Here is a 19,546-nt window from a genome sequence, read left to right as displayed (position 1 = left end):
ACCTACCTACACATACAACTTTTAAACAAAACCAAAAAAATGCCCTGACTATAACACAAAGGAGAAAAAAATAGAATTTATAGTAGAAGAATGTGCATGCCAATATGCTCAGACATAGCCATACCAGAAGACTAATGAAGCAATCAATGTATCTACATGTGAAATTTATGGGAAGTTGATATCTGCTAACAAATTAAGGTATGTTGTATTGAAGATCCAAATACCAAAAGCAGCATGGCCATTGGGCAATGTGATTTTCCAAAATGCAGAACAACTCTTGGTAAAGTCTGAAGCAAATCAAGTATACTCTTCCTTCCATTTATAGATGTTTCAGTTATGGAAAATTCAGCCTATTTTTAAACCATGCAAAAGATATTATGAGGTAATGTAAAATGTTATTATGTTCTAGACTCATAATTATAAACAAGTTTTCATCTACCCAAGTAATAGGTGATTCAGTCAAAGTTATGCAGAACATCAAACAATTCTTCCTTGTGTAGGACTGTCCTACAAATTGTAACTTTCTAATATCCCTAACCTTTGCCCAACAGCATCCCTTCAGACAACAAAAATACTCCTCAATTTTCCAAAATGCTCTCTAGGGAATAGTATCATTCCTATTGGTGAACTGGGGGAAAAAAATACTTATATATATGTATATATGTATACATATGTATATATACGGGTATATACATATATACATACATACATATATATACGTATGTATGTATATATACATACATATGTATAATTTATTGTATTATGTTAGTCACCATACAAGTACATCATTAGATTTTGATGTAGTGTTCCATGATTCATTGTTTGTGTGTAACACCCAGTGCTCCATGCAATCTGTGCCCTCCTCAAACCCAGGAATGACTGCAAAACTTAGACATGTTTCCACTCTTCTGATATCAAAGCTAAATCTGAGAAATTGAACTTTAAAGTGAGATTTCTTTTGAAATGTTTTATTTTTGTAAGTGCATGAAGAATATGTCTTATAACCAATAGGAAGCCTCATGGGGGTCATTGACATGCATTAGGAAGTTACTATTGATCTCAAGAGAATAACCTTCATCATTGGAAGCCTTTTGCTTGGTCAGGAATAACGTCTCTACGTGACATCAGCCTCACCCCTACTATGTTGGCTACAGACTGTGGCGAGACTACTCTGTCCCTCACCCAATCTACTGACCTGTCTGTCCACCTGCCTTGACAGGGCACGGTGGGTAGGTGGTGCCTTGGAAGTCCTACTGGTTCTTGTCACAACATCTATAAAACATTGGAATTAGAAGCAGCATAGGAAAACAAAGCCATAGTATCTCCTTCTGTTTGTAGTGCACAGCCAAATTGTTGTGGTCATACCGCCAAGCTGGTACAGGTGAAAAGGACAAAAGTGAGCTTTCCATGGCCCCTAACTTGGAAATGGGCAATATCTCTCCTCTTTGTTCTTATAATTACTCTCACTTTTGTAACACAAATTCTTTCCAAGCCACAGAGGGAAGTTACAAGACACAAATCTATATCTTCTCTTTCTATTCCTTTTCTACAGTCTTCTTGGCCAAAAAAGGTATGTATATGAAGGAGGGAAGGTGGGAGGTCTTTACTTTCCTAACATCATATCCTCCTACTTCTTGATGCTTATCTTGTGAAGACTTAAGTGTGTATAATGTTGTCTTCTCTATACAGTGGATGACCCTCTATGATCTGGACTTTCTGGGCTCATCTAGTGATGCACTAAATGGGAAATAAAGTAATTAAGTAAACCCCCTATCTGCACAACACCTGGCTAAGAGGTCAAGAGATCACTTTCTCTTTCTCTACTATAGTAAATCTCATGGTTCTCCCATAGAACTTTTGCAATAAAACATGATGTAAGAAGGAAATTCAAATGCATCCATAAAACATTTGCAAAAACATTAAGCCAAGAACATTTATTTTGTAGGCTGGTTTCAAGTTTTGGTTTTTAGGTTCTTTCTAATTACCCTATCTTTTACTTTTGCAATTCTTGAGTTTATACAATATCCAAAGCAATTAGAAAAGAGAACCTGCACATGACTATTCAGGGATGGAATTAGCTCTGCTCTAAACCTCCTGCCTGGATCCCAGCTCTATACCTTTCCCTGAATGGCCCACTAGGCCCTCAGACTAAGCATCTCCACAATTGAATCCATTCACCTTTTCCCAAAACCAGCTTTCCTTCCTGACTTTTTTCTTTTATCAGCAGTAGCAAATAAAGTTAAAATAGCAGCTCCCAAAATTTCCTCCCAAAATTTCACAGCATCCTTAGTATCTTGTTAATTTTTTCAGTGTCCCTAGACCAAAAGAAATACTTAATACTTTCATTTCCTAGGCAGTCAGGTCCAAACAACTTTGTAAGTATGCGTGCCCTAAAAACTTAATTACATTTGAATAATAATACACATGTATTTTTAACATATTTTATTTCATCCTTAAATAACCATATTTATTTAATAATCAGATCTCTGCACCTGCTGGGCACTGTACCACTTCTGCAATCTTGGACTCAAATTGGGCATCGTCACCCTTACTCCCTCTTCCACAGTAATTTTCATGCAATACTTTCTTTTTATCACAGTAACCATGAAAAACCCAGCTTTGCAAAGATACAACAGCACCAAGAAGAATGTATCAGTATGATGTTGACAGCGTGACCTACATCTAGCTCATTGTTTGCATGATGTCTAACGATGATGGAGTATAAATAAGTTTCCCTGGAAATTTCTAAATGCCCCATAATTCCCCCTGTGAATTCACTGTATTCACAGGGGTTATTATGTGAATAGGGGGTATTGCAGGGTTAGAATGATAGTTCAGAACATACTGTGATGAATCATTGCAGTTATGACCCCAATAAATCACATCTCTTTGTACTCATGCATTAGAGCCAATGTGACTTTGTTTGGCTAATGGGATATCAGTAAATGTAACAGAGGCAGATATTTGAAAATTACCTATGCTTTAGAGTTTTCCCTCTCTTGCTGCTGGAAGCCCTTCTGCCACTGTACGACACATGGGCTAGCCCCCTCAGAGATAAAAGACCTCACAGAGAGAGGCCCAGTCATCTCACCCATCCCAGACACTTGAGGAAAACCTAGACCATCCACCTCTAGCCAACCTGACTCAGACCAAAAGAGCTGCCCATTGAGCTACAGAATCTAAAACACAATGAAACTTTATTTTTAAATCACTGTGCTTTGGGTGTTTTTTTAGGCAGCCTAACTGACAGAATGTTAAAGAAATTGCACTTCATACTTTAGGTGATGGAAAACCAATAAAACAATCATTTTCTTAATTAAGTTGAATAGAGGGACACCTGGGTGGCTCAGTCAGTGAGAGTCAAACTCTTGGTTTCAGCTCAAGTCATGATCTCAGGGTCATGAGATCAAGCCCCACCACAGGCTCTGTACTCAGCAGGGAGTCTGGTTGAGATTCTTTCTCTCTCGCTCTCCCACCCCCTCCCCCAGCTCATGTGCACATATGCACTCTCTCTCAAGTAAATAAATCTTTCTTAAAAATTAAGTCGAACAGAGTTAAAATGAATGAACATGATCATTCAGTCGCCTCCTCGGAATTCTCTTACAAATAGCTTGTGATTTCCAGTTTTACAGCCTCAGGAGCAGAACCTGAAATTCATAAACATTTCAATTTTATTATAAACAAAACTAGAAAATTGACTTCACTTGTTTGAACCACAGTTTCTACAATTATAATGTAAGTGATCATTAATCTATAAGGAAGCCTGTTTGTAATGAAAATGTGATTTTAATTGGTTTATCAAAAAGGTGACTGAACATCTTGTAAAATACAAGGATGGCCCATTCATCCACAGTTCTGAGTATCAACCACTTTCACCACAGTGGCTGAGACCCAACAGCAAACCCAAAACCAAACGAAAATGGCCTCACAACAGCAGAATTGTGTCCGTTACAAGATACTACATCTTAATGCTAATCAGAGCCCTTATCAACCAAAAGCTAATTCAACATAGCAGGATCTCAACCAGAGCTCACAGAGGATCAGTGGAACAGTTTTCAGCAGGGAAGTAGGCTGACCATCTAAAAAACACAGGCAGGACCATGAAATTAAAACCAGGAACTGCTCTTCAGGACTACATAGTTTAATGTAGTCAGAGAGCATCCCCATTCTACAGAACAAGAGCACATGTTTTTTATAAGAATGAGACTGAGTCATTAAGAAAATGTTGAATGTTTATGAAAATAAATTGAAAGCCCTTTAGCAAGATTTCCATTAAAAATGATTAGGAAAAACAGTATAGGCTCTTAAAGTGGTAAATGCTAGCTATCTAGAAACTTCACTTATTTGGAAAATTCCAGTTCCCAGGAGCCTTTGCAAATGATGATGATTTTGGCACCTCCATGAATTGGAGGTAATTCTGTACATCATCTCACTCTGGACTTGGTGTTATCTACAGTTTTATCCTCTTGAGTAGGAGAATTCTCCCAACCCTCAACAGCACGAAGATGACAGAGGCACTGGTTCTTCTCAGACAACAGCTCCAGCTTCCTGAGCAGAAGACAGAATAGGGCACTAGAGGAATAAGATGATACCACTGCCTCATTTGGGCCTACAGATGAGCTCCTTTCTGACTAGATGAGTCTCTGCCGAGAAGATAGAAAGTGAAGCCAGTAACCACAGATCACCAGCGGCCAGACATCCTGTGAAGCGTGTCTATGTAACAAAGGTGTCTGACTGGGATAAGTTGACCCAATTCCAGATTTCCTGTTCACTCCATCAGGGAAACTCCCTGTGGGACAAAAGAATAAGAGAAAGCACACACCAGCCACCATAAACACAACAAACATGGCCATAAGTACAGCCTATACAGCAGCAAAACATGCAATTGGCCTATTTGTATGTGGTTACAGAAGCTTTAGAAAACAGAGGGGAGGAAAGAGAGAGAGGAAAGAGTGGTCTACATACATATATAATAAGTGCCTTCATTTGCAAAATGCTGTATTAGAATCTTCTTCATTTATCAATATATACATCAACAGAATTATTTTGGATTGTTGCATTATTTCCAATTTTACAGCCTTACCCTTCTAATCAATCCCACACTTTTGGATGTCCAAATTCTATTTTGCTGTTGTTCATACTCCTTAGGGGTGTCAGGAAGCCCTGGTTCAATACTAAATGATTAGGTGAGAGGAGTCAGACAGATAGAAATCAAAATATCAGCCTTGTTTTTTATAAAAGTTGGATGGAGTACATGGATCAGGTGTGCAGCCCAATGAGATTCCTAACACAGTATGTGGAGTTCAGGAGTTTCCTAGACAGGCACAGGTAGAGTTGGAAAACTTCCCCAATGTGGGGAGGACTTCCCCATAAAAGCTGCTCTTGGCAAAGAGCCAATGAAGGCAGGTGCTCTGCAGGCAGAGCGATCAAAAATGCCAGAACAGAGACAGCAGAACCCTGAGTACAACCAAGCAAGTTGCTCCTTTCCCCTGGGGTGGAGTGCTCAGTGGACAAGGGCCTAGGAGGATTCCAGAAGTGGCTGTCCCTCCACACAGAAAGGCATAAGCAGGTTACTCACCCAATGCCATTTCAAAAACAAGGCTGCAATAAATATGCTTAAAGGTATGCCATTCTGCACTTCTCCTATTATTTTCCTAGAACAAATTCCTACAAGTGGGATTCCCAAGTCAATGTTAAAAGCACTTTTAAAGCCTTTCACACATAACTATCAAATTGCAGAGAAGACTACAAATTACACTCCCAACAGCAATGGATGAAAATGCCCACTTCTTCACACCCTTTACTGTTGAACTAGATTGAAATGGTATCTCAATATTGTGCTGGTTTGCATTTTGTTGCTAGTACTGCTAAAATTTTCCCATATATTTATTGGCCATTTTTATTTTTTTCTGACTCCTTTAATAATGCCCTTTGCCCATTTCTTTAGGGAGATTTTCATATTCTTATTCATTTGTAAAATGCAAAAATATTTAAGCAAGTCACTCTTCTTAATCTTACAATTATGATGTACTGGATAGCAGTTAGAGTCATAAGCCTAACAAAGCAGGATACTGAAATTGAGACTGATCATTTCCATCTTTATTAAAACTTTTCCTTATATCAAAGCAAGCACCTATTTGAAGAAGGGACAGGTTTTTGGAAAAGGTCAACATCTACATCCCACAGAAGTGCTTAGATTTAATATCCTCTGATATTTAATCCACACACTGACATTTTTTTCTTTTTTACATTTTTAAATTTTTTTCAGTGTTCCAAAATCCATCATTTATGCACCACACCCAGTGCCCCATGCAATACATGCCCTTCATAATACCCACCACCAGGCTTAACCAACCCCATACCCCCGGCCCCTCTAAAACCCTCAGTTTGTTTCTCGAAGTCCACAGTCTCTCAAGGTTTGTCTCCCCCTCCAATTTCCCCCAACTCACTTCTCTCCTCCCAATGTCCTCCGTGTTATTCCTTATGCTCCACAAGTGAAACTGTATAACTGACTCTCTCTGCTTGACTTATTTCACTCAGCATAATCTCTTCCAGTCCCATCCATGCTGATACAAAAGTTGGGTATTCATCCTTTCCGATGGAGGCATAATACCCCATTGTATATATGGACCATAACTTCTTTATTCATTTGTCTGTTGAAGGGCATCCTGGCTCTTTGCACCGTTTGGCGACTGTGGCCATTGCTGTTATGAACATTGGGGTACAGATGGCCCTTCTTTTCACTACATCTGTATCTTTGGGGTAAATACCCAGTCATGCACTGACATTTTTATTTCAAACTTTAAGAAACCTAATAATTATTGATCCAGAAATTTAAAAATTAAAAAAATTCTTAACAGATAAACTTTATTTCAAACATATTAAGTTTAAAATTCGACATTTTAAAGGAAAAAAACCTCAGTGTTACTTGTTCTCTTTATTAAAAGATTGCCATCAGAAACATCAGGTATAAATTACTAAGGTAAGGTCCACTGTTAAAATGATTAAACTTGGGGCAGCTGGGTGGCTCAGTTTGTTAGGCATCTGACTTCTGCTCAGGTCACGATCTCAGGGTCCTAGAATCAAGCCCCTGCCTCGGGCTCTGTGCTCAGCGAAGAACCTGTCTGTCTCTCTCCTACTCCTTCTCCCCCTCCCTCTGCTTGTGCTCTTGTGCCCTCTCAAATAAATATTTTTTTTTAATGATTGAGGGGTGCCTGAGTGGCTCAGTAGGGTCAGCATCTTCCTTTAGCTCAGGTTGTGATCCCCAGGTTCTGGGATCAAGTCCCGCATCAGATCCCTTGCCCAGGAAAGAATCTGCTCCACCCTCTGCCCCTACCTCCTGCTCATGATCTCTCTCTCTCTCTCAAATAAACAAATCTTTTTTTAAAAATGATTGAACTCATACAGACCGTTTTAGAGTTAACAGGTACTTCTGTGGATTTTGGTCCATAATTTCCCAAGGATAGCTACTTTATGATTTTTGGTAATACAATTAGCCACTAACAAACAGAATACTCTTTAAAGAACTTTTAATGCATTATTCAATAATATTTTTGTTATTTAAATTCCAGTTAGGGGGCACCTGGGTGGCTTAGTCAGTTAAGGTTAAACATTGAACTCTTGATTTAACTCAGGTCATGATCTCATGGTCATGGGATCAAGCCCCAACTAGGGCTCTGCACTCAGCCACTCAGTGTGGAGTCTGCTTATCCCTCTCCCTCTGTTTCTCCATCTGATCCTCCCCCCACCCACCCACCCACTCACACTCTTCCTCTCTCTAAAATAAATTTTTTTAAATTTCACTTAGTTAACAGTGTATGTTAGTTTTAGGTGTGCAATATAGTGATTCAACACGTCCATACATCACTCTGTTCTCATCACAAGTGCACTCCTTAATCCCCATCACCTATTCCACCCATCCCCCACCCAGACACCCCCAGTAATCATCAGTTTGTTCTCTATAGTTAAGTCTTTTTTTTGTTTGTTTGACTCTTTTTCCCCCTTTGCTCATTTGTTTTGTATCTTAGCTTCCATATATAAGTGAAATTATGTGGTATTTGTCTCTCTCTGGCTGACATATCATTTAACATAGTGCTCTCTAGCTCCATCCATGTTGTTCCAAGTGGCAAGATTTCTTTCTTTTAAAGGTTGAACAATATTCTATTGTAATATACACCACATCTTCTTTATCCTTTCATCAGTCAATGGACACTTGGGCTATTCCCATAGCTTGGCTATTGTAGACAATGCTGCTAAAAACATCAGGGTTGCATAAAAATTGGGGTGCATGTATCTATTTGAAATAGTATTTTTATATTCTTTGAGTAAATAACCAGTAGTGTGATTGTTGGATCATAAGGTAGTTCTATTTTTAACTTTTTGAGGAAACTTCATACTATTTTCCAAAGGTGACTGCACCAATTTCATTCTCATCAACAGTGCAAGAGGGTTCCCCTTTCTCCACATCCTTGCCAACACCGGCTGTTTCTTATGTTGTTGATTTTAACCATTCTGACAGGTATGAGGTGATATTTCATTGTATGACAGGTGTGAGGTTATATTTCATTGTAGTTTTGATTAATATTTCCCTGATGATCAGTGATGTTGAACATCTTTTCGTGTGTCTGTTTGGACATTTGTATGTCCTCTTTGGGAAAATATCTGCTCATATCTTCTGCCCATTTTTCAATTGGATTATTCATTTTTGGGTGTTGAGTTTTATAAGTTCTTTACAGATTCTAGATACTAACCTTCTATCTGATATGTCATTTGCAAGTATCTTCTCCCAACTCATAGGTTGCCTTTGGTTTTGTTGGCTGTTTCCTTCACTGTGCAAAAGCTTTTTATTTTGATGAAGTCCCAATACCTTATTTTTCCCTTTTATTCCCCTTGCCTCAGGAGACATCCTAGAAAGAAGTTGTCACAGCTGATATCAAAGAGATTACTGCCTGTGTCCTCCTCTAGGATTTTTATGGTTTCAGGTCTCATATTTAGGTCATTAATCCATTTCAAATTTATTTGAAATTATTTTTGTGTATAAGAAAGTGGTCCAGTTTCATTCCTTTGCATGTTGATGTCCAGTTTTCCCAACACCATTTGTTGAAGAGGCTATCTTTTTCCCATTCGATACTTTCCTGCTTTGTTGAAGCTTAACTGACCATATATTGTGGGTTTCAATATCTTTGTAAGAGTTCTTAAAGTAATGGATATGGAGCTAATGGTAGTAAACAACACCTTAACCAAAAAATGTCTTTAGTCATTCTTTCCATTAAGAAAATTTACATTCTTGGTGCTATAGTAAATGGAATCGATTCTCTAATTTCCCTTTCTATATTTTCATTGTTAGTGTATAAGAAAGCCACTGATTTCTGTACATTGACTTTATATCCTGCCACATTACTGAATTGCTGTAGTAATTTGGGGGTGGAGTCTTTTGGGTTTTCCATATAAAGAATCATGTCATCTGCGAAGAGAGAGAGTTTGACTTCTTCATTGCCAATTTGAATATGTTTTATTTCTCTTTGTTGTCTGATTGCTGTTGCTAGGACTTCTAATACTATGTTGAACAAGAGTGGTGAGAGTGGGCATCCTTGTCGTGTTCCTGATCTCAATGGCAAGGCTGCAAGCTTTTTCCCATTGAGGATGATATTTGCTGTGGGTCTTTCATAGATAGATTTTATGAAGTTCAGGAATGTTCCCTCTATCCCTATACTTTGAAGTGTTTTAATCAGGAACGGATGCTGGATTTTGTCAAATGCTTTTTCTGCATTAATTGAGAGGACCATATGGTTCTTCTCTCTTCTCTTATTGATTTGTTCTATCACATTGATTGATTTGTGAATGTTGAACCATCCTTGTAACCCAGGGATGAATCCCACCTGGTCATGGTGGATAATATTTTTAATGTGCTGTTGGATCCTGTCTGCTAGGATCTTGTTGAGAATCTTAGCATCCATATTCATCAGTGATATTGGTCTGAAATTCTCCTTTTTGGTAGGGTCTTTGCCTGGTTTGGGGATCAGGGTAATGCTGGTTTCATAAAAAGAGTCTGGAAGTTTTCCTTCTGCTTCAATTTTTTGAAACAGCTTCAGGAGAATAGGTATTATTTCTTCTTTGAAAGATTGGTAGAATTCCCCAGGGAATCTGTCAGGTCCTGGGCCCTTTTTGGGGGGAGGTTTTTGATCACTGCTTCAATCTCATTACTAGATATCGGTCTATTCAGGTTGTCAATATACTATAGGACCAAGAATCATAAGATACCTGGGAATAAACCTAACCAAAGAGGTAAAGGGTCTGTACTCAAGAAACTACAGAACACTCATGAAAGAAATTGAAGAAGACACAAAAAGATGGAAGACCATTCCATTCTCTTGGATTGGAAGAATAAACATTGTTAAAATGTGTACACTGCCTAGAGCAATCTATACTTTTAATGCCATTCCGATCAAAATTCCACCGGTATTTTTCAAAAAGCTGGAGCAAATAATCCTAAAATTTGTATGGAATCAGAAGAGACCCCGAATTGCTAAGGAAATGTTGAAAAACAAAAATAAAACTGGCAGCAACACGTTACCTGATTTCAAGCTTTACCACAAAGCTGTAATCACCAAGACAGCATGGTACTGGCATAAAAACAGACACAGAGACCAGTGGAACAGAGTAGAGAGCCCAGATATGGACCCTCAACTCTATGGTCAAATAATCTTCAACAAAACAGGGGAAAAATATACAGTGGAAAAAAGACAGTCTCTTCAATAAATGGTGCTGGGGAAACTGGACAGCTATATGTAGAAGAATGAAACTCGACCATTCTCTCACACCGTACACAAAGATAAACTTGAAATGGATAAAAGACCTCAACGTGAGACAGGAATCCATCAGAATCCTACAGGAGAACATAGGCAGTAACCTCTTCGATATCAGCCACAGCAACTTCTTTCAAGATATGTCTCCAAAGGCAAAGGAAACAAAAGCGAAAATGAACTTTTGGGACTTCATCAAGATCAAAAGCTTCTGCAAAGCAAAGGAAACAGTCAACAAAACAAAGAGACAACCCACGGAATGGGAGAAGATATTTGCAAATGACAGTACAGACAAAAGGTTGATATCCAGGATCTATAAAGAACTCCTCAAACTCAACACACACAAAACAGATAATCATATTAAAAAAATGGGCAGAAGATATGAACAGACACTTCTCCAATGAAGACATACAAATGGCTATCAGACACATGAAAAAATGTTCATCATCACTAGCCATCAGGGAGATTCAAATTAAAGCCACATTGAGATACCACCTTACACCAGTAGAATGGCCAAAATTAGCAAGACAGGAAACAACATGTGTTGGAGGGGATGTGGAGAACGGGGAACTCTCTTACACTGTTGGTGGGAATGCAAGTTGGTGCAGCCTCTTTGGAGAACAGTGTGGAGATTCCTCAAGAAATTAACAATAGAGCTTCCCTATGACTCTGCAATTGCACTACTGGGTATTTACCCCAAAGATACAGATATAGTGAAAAGAAGGGCCATCTGTACCCCAATGTCTATAGCAATGGCCACGGTCGCCAAACTGTGGAAAGAACCAAGATGCCCTTCAACGGACAAATGGATAAGGAAGATGTGGTCCATATACACTATGGAGTATTATGCCTCCATCAGAAAGGATGAATACCCAACTTTTGTAGCAACATGGACGGGACTGGAAGAGATTATGCTGAGTGAAATAAGTCAAGCAGAGAGAGTCAATTATCATATGGTTTCACTTATTTGTGGAGCATAATAAATAACATGGAGGACATGGGGAGATGGAGAGGAGAAGGGAGTTGAGGGAAATTGGAAGGGGAGGTGAACCATGAGAGACTATGGACTCTGAAAAACCTGAGGGTTTTGAAGGGGCGGGGGGTGGGAGGTTGGGGGAACCAGGTGGTGGGTATTAGAGAGGGCACGTATTGCATGGAGCACTGGGTGTAGTGCAAAAACAATGAATACTGTTACGCTGAAAAGAAATTTTTAAAAATTTCCATTCTTAAAAATGAAACAAGATGAAAACAGAGAGGGCAACAAACCATAAGAGACTCTTAATCATAGGAAACAAATTGAGAGAGTTGCTGGAGGGGAGGGAGGGTGGGGAATGGAGTAACTGGGTGATGGACATTGGGGACTGTATGTGCTGTAATGACCACTGAGTATTATATAAGACTGATGAATCGCAGACCTGTACCCCTGAGATAAATAATACATTGTACGTTCATTGAATTTAGGTTAAAAAAAAGAAATTTTTCATTTATTTAAATTTCCATTCTTAACAGCAACATACATACTTTGAAATCTACCAAATCACTAAACTTCAGAATTCTAAAATTCTTGCTATTATGCATTGTCCCAAAATATTCCATCATTTTTATATTTTCCCATAAAGCATAACAATACCTCTTAGAGCCCTCATCATTCAACATTAATTCAATAAACATTTTTGAGAACCTGCTAACAAACATTCTTAAAAACTAGTCAGTGCTACATTAAGAACTAAGGCTAAAAAGACAGGTAAAACATGGTCAAGCAAAACGTGGTCTAGAGTTTAGACCAGAGTTTAGATAGTCTAGCAGGAACAAGAGTCTATAGTTTACAGTGGGGAAGACAGAAAAAGAGAATTCACTGTGGTATAATCAAGCACTGACACTGAGACAGCCCAAGGGAACCGTCACTAAACGTCACGAACTGAGGCTGAAGGAATTAGAGGAGGCTGCCAGAAGGAAAGTGATGAGTCACTGAGTCCTGGAGAACGAGGAGGATCTAGCCAGGAAAAGAGAAAAAGAGTGATTCAGGTATGTATAAAGGTACAGAGGCAGGATGGGGTATAACAAGGAGAACTAGTAGTAGAGGAGTTCAGTTCAGACGAAGCATAGAGTTGAGGTGGGCACTAAGGAAGGAATATTATATTTTTACATCTCAATGAATGCTGACAAAAGTTAATGAGGAAAGTACTATTCTCAGCCTCCTCCCCCATTTCATAGTTAAAGAAACAGAAACCCAGTAAGAGTCAGTGACTTGTCCAAAGTCATACATTGGAGAAGTGGATAAGATAAAATTCTAACTTAGAAATTCTGATTCCAGGGGCACCTGGGTAGCTGAGTCATTAAGTATCTGCCTTCAGCTCAGGTCATGATCCCAGGGTCCTGGAATGGAGCCCCATGTTGGGCTCCCTGCTCAGTGGAAAACCTGCTTCACCCTCTCCCACACCCCTGCTTGTGTTCCCTCTCTCACTATCTCTTTCTGTCAAATAAATACATAAAATCTTAAAAAAAAAAAAAAGAAGAAGAAGAAGAAGAAAAGAAAAAGAAAAATTCTGATTCCAGAGCTCAGGCTCATCTGTTAATCATTAATGGATTGTATGCTATGCTAAGGAATTTGAATTTTATCCTGAAGGGCATGAGAGGCCAACAATTTTTGGCAGGAAAATGACAGGGTCCATTTTGCCTTTTAAAAGTATGACCCAAGTTACTGAAGGAAGCAGAGCTAGACTGGAGATGGAACTATGTACAGTTCTGCATGTTGTACCTCAAACTCTAGGAAGAGCCATTAAACATGTGGTCTATGAATAGCACCCATGAAGTTGTGCAGTGCACAACCTACATGACCATTTTGATGTAATCACAAGTTAGGGGCTACTAAAGTATTCCAGTCATAAAATGTATGAGCAATTAAACTAAGAAAGAACAATGGCAGAGAAGGGAATGGCTTATAATGCAGAAATAATGATGTAGAATCACCAGGAGTTGGTGGCTTGTTGGATGAAGGTGGTGACACAAAGAAAAAGAAAATGGTTTTATTTTGTCTCAGTCTAAGTTGGGACTATATTTTTTCATCTTCTTCCCTATTTGGTTCTGGGTTACAAACTTGCACATGATTTGTAAAGTGAAATGAAGCAGCAGCCTTTATGCTCTGAGGGTCATCATGGTTAGAGGTGAGAAGAAAGAGATGCAGAGAAGCAAACAGGTCCCAGTTTGTACTTGCTGTTCCCCACTCTGCACTCTCTTCTGCTTCCAGGTCCAGCTGTTCAGGTCAGATGTCCATGTCCATCTGCCTGCCCTGTTGACCAGCAGCAACCCACCACAATACCCAATGGAAAACTCAGAAAGGCAACTATAAGAACCAGATCACAGCCCAGCACAGACTTCCAAAGTCCTCTTTGTGGACCATTTCAGCAGATACCCCTTAAGCTCTGATTTGTCCACCCTGCCAGTGCTTTGGGAGGACTTCTTGGTGACTTCCTGCTCCACCTACTCTCCTCTCCTCCCTCTTCACCTACTTCTCCAGCTTCAGTTCCTGATCTCAGCAGAGGTTTTTTCTGTAGCAGTTGAGAAGATTAGTCTGAAATTTATATGGAGCTTCAGCATAGAGTTGAGGTGGGCAGAGAATATATAATAGTCAAAAAAGCTTTGGAAATTTAAAAAAAATGGAAGATGTCAGGACTATTATAAAGGACTCTATCACAGAGTTGTAAAAATGAACACCCAAATTACACAGGGACAAAACCTGTGTTAAACTGGCCTAGGATAACTTGGAAAGTAGACCACATGCCCACTGAGACTGTAACTCTGGGGGAAGCGGTTGGCAAGAGAATAACTCTGGGCATACGTTTATTTTGTATGTCAAGCAAAGTATTGTAAGAAAGGAGCTCAGGGAATAATTGGCCAGTTTGTAAGAAGCAATTGAGGGTCCAGAAATTGGGGGGGGGGGTCTGACTAGGAAGGATATATGAAAACTATTAGAACCCAAATTTTAAGACAATTTTTGAGAAAAATATTTGAACACAAAATCCCATTGAAACCTAGCTTTGCTGCTGCTATTGAGGCTAACAAAGTTAGTTGTAGTGGGGTTTGGAGGTAAGGACCCTGACTGAAGATGTAGGACTATCTCCCACTGTCCCTGACACCACTGCGAGACTTCCATCCTCTCATCATTAGAGAAACACAGTCCTGATGCAAAGGAATATGGATCAGAGAAAACGTATTCAAGGGTCATGCCACCCTCTAGGAACTGTGGACAACGCAGCAGCATCAACCTCCCAAAGTGCTCATGCAACAAGATAGACAGGAGAAGGCCTTGCCTTCATTTCTGAGATGTTCTTATTTAGATGATCCCCATGCCTAAAGGATGTGTGGAAAATCGAAGCTTCAGAAACATGGGCTTCTAACAACTTCAATGTATGCCAACAAAAGCACTGTAATTTGGGCTTTTTCTAAGAAAAAGTGCCCAAAGATTCAGTACACTTGGTTACTTGTATTCTTGGCAGGATCTTTTTTTTTTAATCTTATTTTTTCAGTGTTCCAAGATTCATTGTTTATGCACCACACGCAGCGTCCTCCTTAATACCCACTACCAGGCTTACCCATCCTCCCTGACTCCTCGCCCTTCCAAAACCCTCAGTTTGTTTCTCAGAGTCCACAGTCTCTCATGGTTTGTCTCCCCCTCCAATTTCCCCCAATTCGTTTTTCCTTTCCTTCTCCTAATGTCCTCCATGCTATTCCTTATGCTCCCCAAGTAAGTGAAACTGTATGATAATTGACTCTCTCTGCTTGACTTATTTCACTCAGCATAATCTCTTCCAGTCCCATCCATGTTGATACAAAAGTTGGGTATTCATCCTTACTGATGGAGGCATAATACTCCATTGTATGTATGGACCATATCTTCTTTATCCACTTGTCTGTTGAAGGGCATCCTGGCTCTTTCCACAGTTTGGAGATTGTGGCCATTGCTGCTATGAACATTGGGGTACAGACGGCCCTTCTTTTCACTACATCTGTATCTTTGGGGTAAATACCCAGTAGTGCAATTGCAGGGTCATAAGGTAGCTCTATTTTTAATATCTTAAGGAATCTCCACGCTGTTTTCCAAAGTGGCTGCACCAACTTGCATTCCCACCAACAGTGTAAGAGGGCTCCCCTTTTTCCTCTTCTCTTTCATTTTCAGTCACTTTATTACAACTTAATCTTTATAAATCCTACTTTGGGTCATTCAAGCTTCTGGAAAGTACTTTGGATTACCGGAACTACAGTCTTCATTCTGAAAGTCTTTTTCATAGGCTTGAAATGCCTTATTTTATTGGTACCTTCTTTCATGATGCTTTTTAAATCCAAGAATTACTGGTATGCGTTCTTAGAAGAATTGTATCAGTATAAGTGAATTTTGTTCCCATATCTGTTTTGTTCCATTACCTTATTAACCACAGGGAGTTTGGTAATATAACTAGAATCTTCAGATGTTACTAGCTTTATTCTACCTCATTTTAATGTTTTTGGATTTTTTTTTTAAGATAAGGATTTTCAGACAGGTTTTGTGAATATTCTTTACATGACCAAGCTACAAAGTGACTTGTTCAGATGATATTTGACCAATATGTCAAGCAGAATTTCATAAGATTATTTTTCCCATCTGTCAGTATATATTTCCCAAAGAATGCATTACCTCATGGTTTCGTCAAGAGAATGTCCACTAGTCAGAACTATGATTTCAAACCACATAACCAAAAGGAAAGATGGAGCTACTTCATCACACCTTCAAACATAATTAAGTCCTATAAACTATTAAGACCATGAAATAGTAATTGTATTTGGTTGTAATGACTATTACTAAAGTCACTGGGATAGATTTCTTTGTTAAAAATTAAGAAAAATGTTTCCAGTGGTGTCTGGGTGGCTCAGTCAGTTAAGCATCTGATTCTTGATTTTGGCTCAGGTCATGATCTCAGGGTCATGAGATGGAGCCCTAAATCAGGTTCCACATTCAGTGGGGAGTCTGCTTGAGATTCTCTCTTCCTCTCCCTCTGCCCCTCCCCACCACACTCTCTAAGATAAATAAATCTTAAAAAAAAAAAAAAGTTTGCAAACATTTTTGGAGCATTAGAATAAGATTTTAGTATCTCATTTTAAAAAAAGATTTTATCTGTCAGAAAGAGGGCACAAGCAGGGGGAGTAGCAGGCAGAGGGAGAAGCAGCTTCCCTGCTGAGTGGATGCAGATGCCTAACTGACTGAGCCATCCAGGAATCCCAAATATTTCATTTTTTTAATTCAAATGAGTGAAAAAAAATTGTTTTAACATATGTAAACAATATTCCACCTAGTATCTATGTCAACATTTATTCTATTCTAATTATTTGACATATGATTACAGTATAAAACTGTAAATGTATTTTCTTACTAATGTTATTGAAAAGAGCCACTGGATAACTAAATAGAATTAGTGGTTTCAGAAGAATTCAGGTATTCTTTTCTGATAATGTTTCAAAATAATAGTTATAATAAAATTTATAGCCAAAATCTCAAAAATTCTTAAAATGTTCATAAAATTTATATTTTTAACTTTAAGTCCTGTATATATTACCTGTAAAAAGATTTTCTAAGTGAATATTAATTTATCAAAGATGATATATTTTAATATACTACTCTTTGAAATATTAGCAAACAATAATATAAATTGTTTGAAATTGTCAATATTATTACAAAGATTACATTAATGGTATGACCTCCACCCAAATCTACTGACCTCAAGGTAGCCACCATTAAATTGAGAAGAAAGGTCTTGGGGGAAAAAAGCAAATAAGACTTGAGAATGACATCTAGGCAAAATTTTGGATATATTAACTGGCACATGGAACTCACTAGACACTAGCAAATTGAAAGCCTTCTATGTTTCTGAGTGAATTGTACTGCCAAATAAACATAATCCCAACCTGAAAAAGCCTTGGACTACTTGAGCATCAGAACAATCCTCTGGACCTCACACTTGCACAAACAGGACACAGGCTATGAAAGTTATATAGCCTTCAAGAAGAATACACTCCCAAATGTACTCCTTTAGGTATAGCCATGGAAAATAGGACATGGAAGACCCTCCCAGAGGATGGACCAAGGACCATGGACAAGGGAGTTCTACCAGGAGAGCAAAATCAGAATCTAATCTGGGAAGGAACTTCCCACCCCATCTTGTGAGGACAGGATACTATCCTTCATAATGCCTGTTCAGGATTTCATATATACTAGCAATGAGAGATTGCTAAGTGTCTTGCATTCTTCTGTTTTCCAAAAGAGGTTGGGGGAAGGGGGTTGTTTGGATTTTTTTAGCATCATCCTGTACCTGACTTAACCACTGTACATTGAAAAGGAGAAGGGATGAATCACCTTTTTATTGACAGATTGCCACAAGAAGCCACATCCAGACACCATGTTCATCATCTGAAGATCTGAAATTTGTGCCACTTTACTGACTTCATAGGTCTTTGGGTTATCAAGAGAAATGTGTATGCTCAATGAAAGAAAGGAGGAATGGAATAATTTGTGACCAGAAGGAAAGACTGTGGAGGATACTGGTTAGCAAGTCACCAAAAAACATTTCCTTTTTCTCCTGGAGCATTGCCAGATTATGCTTACCAGTCTCCCTTGTGGCTAGAGATGGCCATGTGTCAGTTCTGACCAATAAAATGTGAGAAGTAACATCTGTTGTTTCCAGGCTTGGCCTGTTTGGCCCCATGACTCATGACTCTCATGCATTTTCCCTTCCAGCTGGCTAGCCTGGAGATGATGAGGACAACCTTGGGAGTCATGGTGTGAACATGGGGGAGCCACAGGATAGAAGAAACCGGGATCCCTGAAAACACGTGGAGAAAGGACACCCTCTAAGAGTGATTGCATTCCACTCTTATCTTAGCAAAAATAAGGATATTTTAATCATATTAAGCCCCTGAGTTTGGGAAGTTTATTACAGTCACTAACGTATATACAGCAGAGGGAACACCACAAAGATAGGAGGACTGAAAGAGATGATGGCACCTGTGGAGGGTGAGGGGTTCTCTTTAGCTAAAACGTAAGCACAAGAGGGAAAACAGCAAGAAACAAGAGGTTATTTGGGCATATTGCTATGGGTCTTAAATCCCATGCAAAATTTTGGACTTTATTCTGTAGAAATGGGGACCATCAAAAGTTATAGATAAATGGATAGTTAGATAGATAGATAGATAGATAGAAATATATCTTCTATTTAAAACTAGTAGAGTGAATGCTGCCAGTAATCTGTAATTTCTGAGACAACTGAGTCCAAATCTTTCACACACTGTTGCCCCACAAAATTGAGAATATAAAATATAATCACCAAGCTGACAACAGCTTTTGCAGTCTTCAAAGCTGCAACTCATACAAAATAGATCCTGCCAAATTCAGTAAGAAAACTGGGAATCAGTAACCTTCAGAGGAAAAAGTCAGCTTTCAAAACATGTTTCCTTTGGAAAGTGTGTGTGTGTGTGTGTGTGTGTGTGTGAGATGGGGAGGGACAAGGAAGGTGAGAGGGAGACGTCTTTTCAGGTCATGAATGTTATTCCTGCAACAAAACAAAACTTAAGATGGGCTTCAATCAATTCCACATGGACTAAGCACCTTCCATGTGGTAGGTGTCCTGCTAGTTATCTACGATATAAAGATAAACAAATGACTTACCAGGACTTCAAATTACTCACAAAGTAATATAATTAGTAGGCATATAAACAGA

The 19,546-nt window shown here is 38.8% G+C and overlaps 1 pseudogene; it reads left to right on the top strand.

Annotated features, from left to right (window-relative positions):
• The first annotated feature begins 15,195 nt into the window (after positions 1-15,195).
• Positions 15,196-16,575, top strand: LOC116875094 (annotated as a pseudogene).
• Positions 16,576-19,546: the final 2,971 nt, after the last annotated feature.

The sequence above is a fragment of the Lontra canadensis genome, unplaced genomic scaffold, assembly GCF_010015895.1.
Source record: "Lontra canadensis isolate GAN:19392208 unplaced genomic scaffold, GSC_riverotter_1.0 scaffold40, whole genome shotgun sequence".
Taxonomy (NCBI): Eukaryota; Metazoa; Chordata; class Mammalia; order Carnivora; family Mustelidae; genus Lontra; species Lontra canadensis.
Note: the sequence above shows the minus strand (reverse complement) of the source record. Positions and strands in the feature narration are given on the sequence as shown.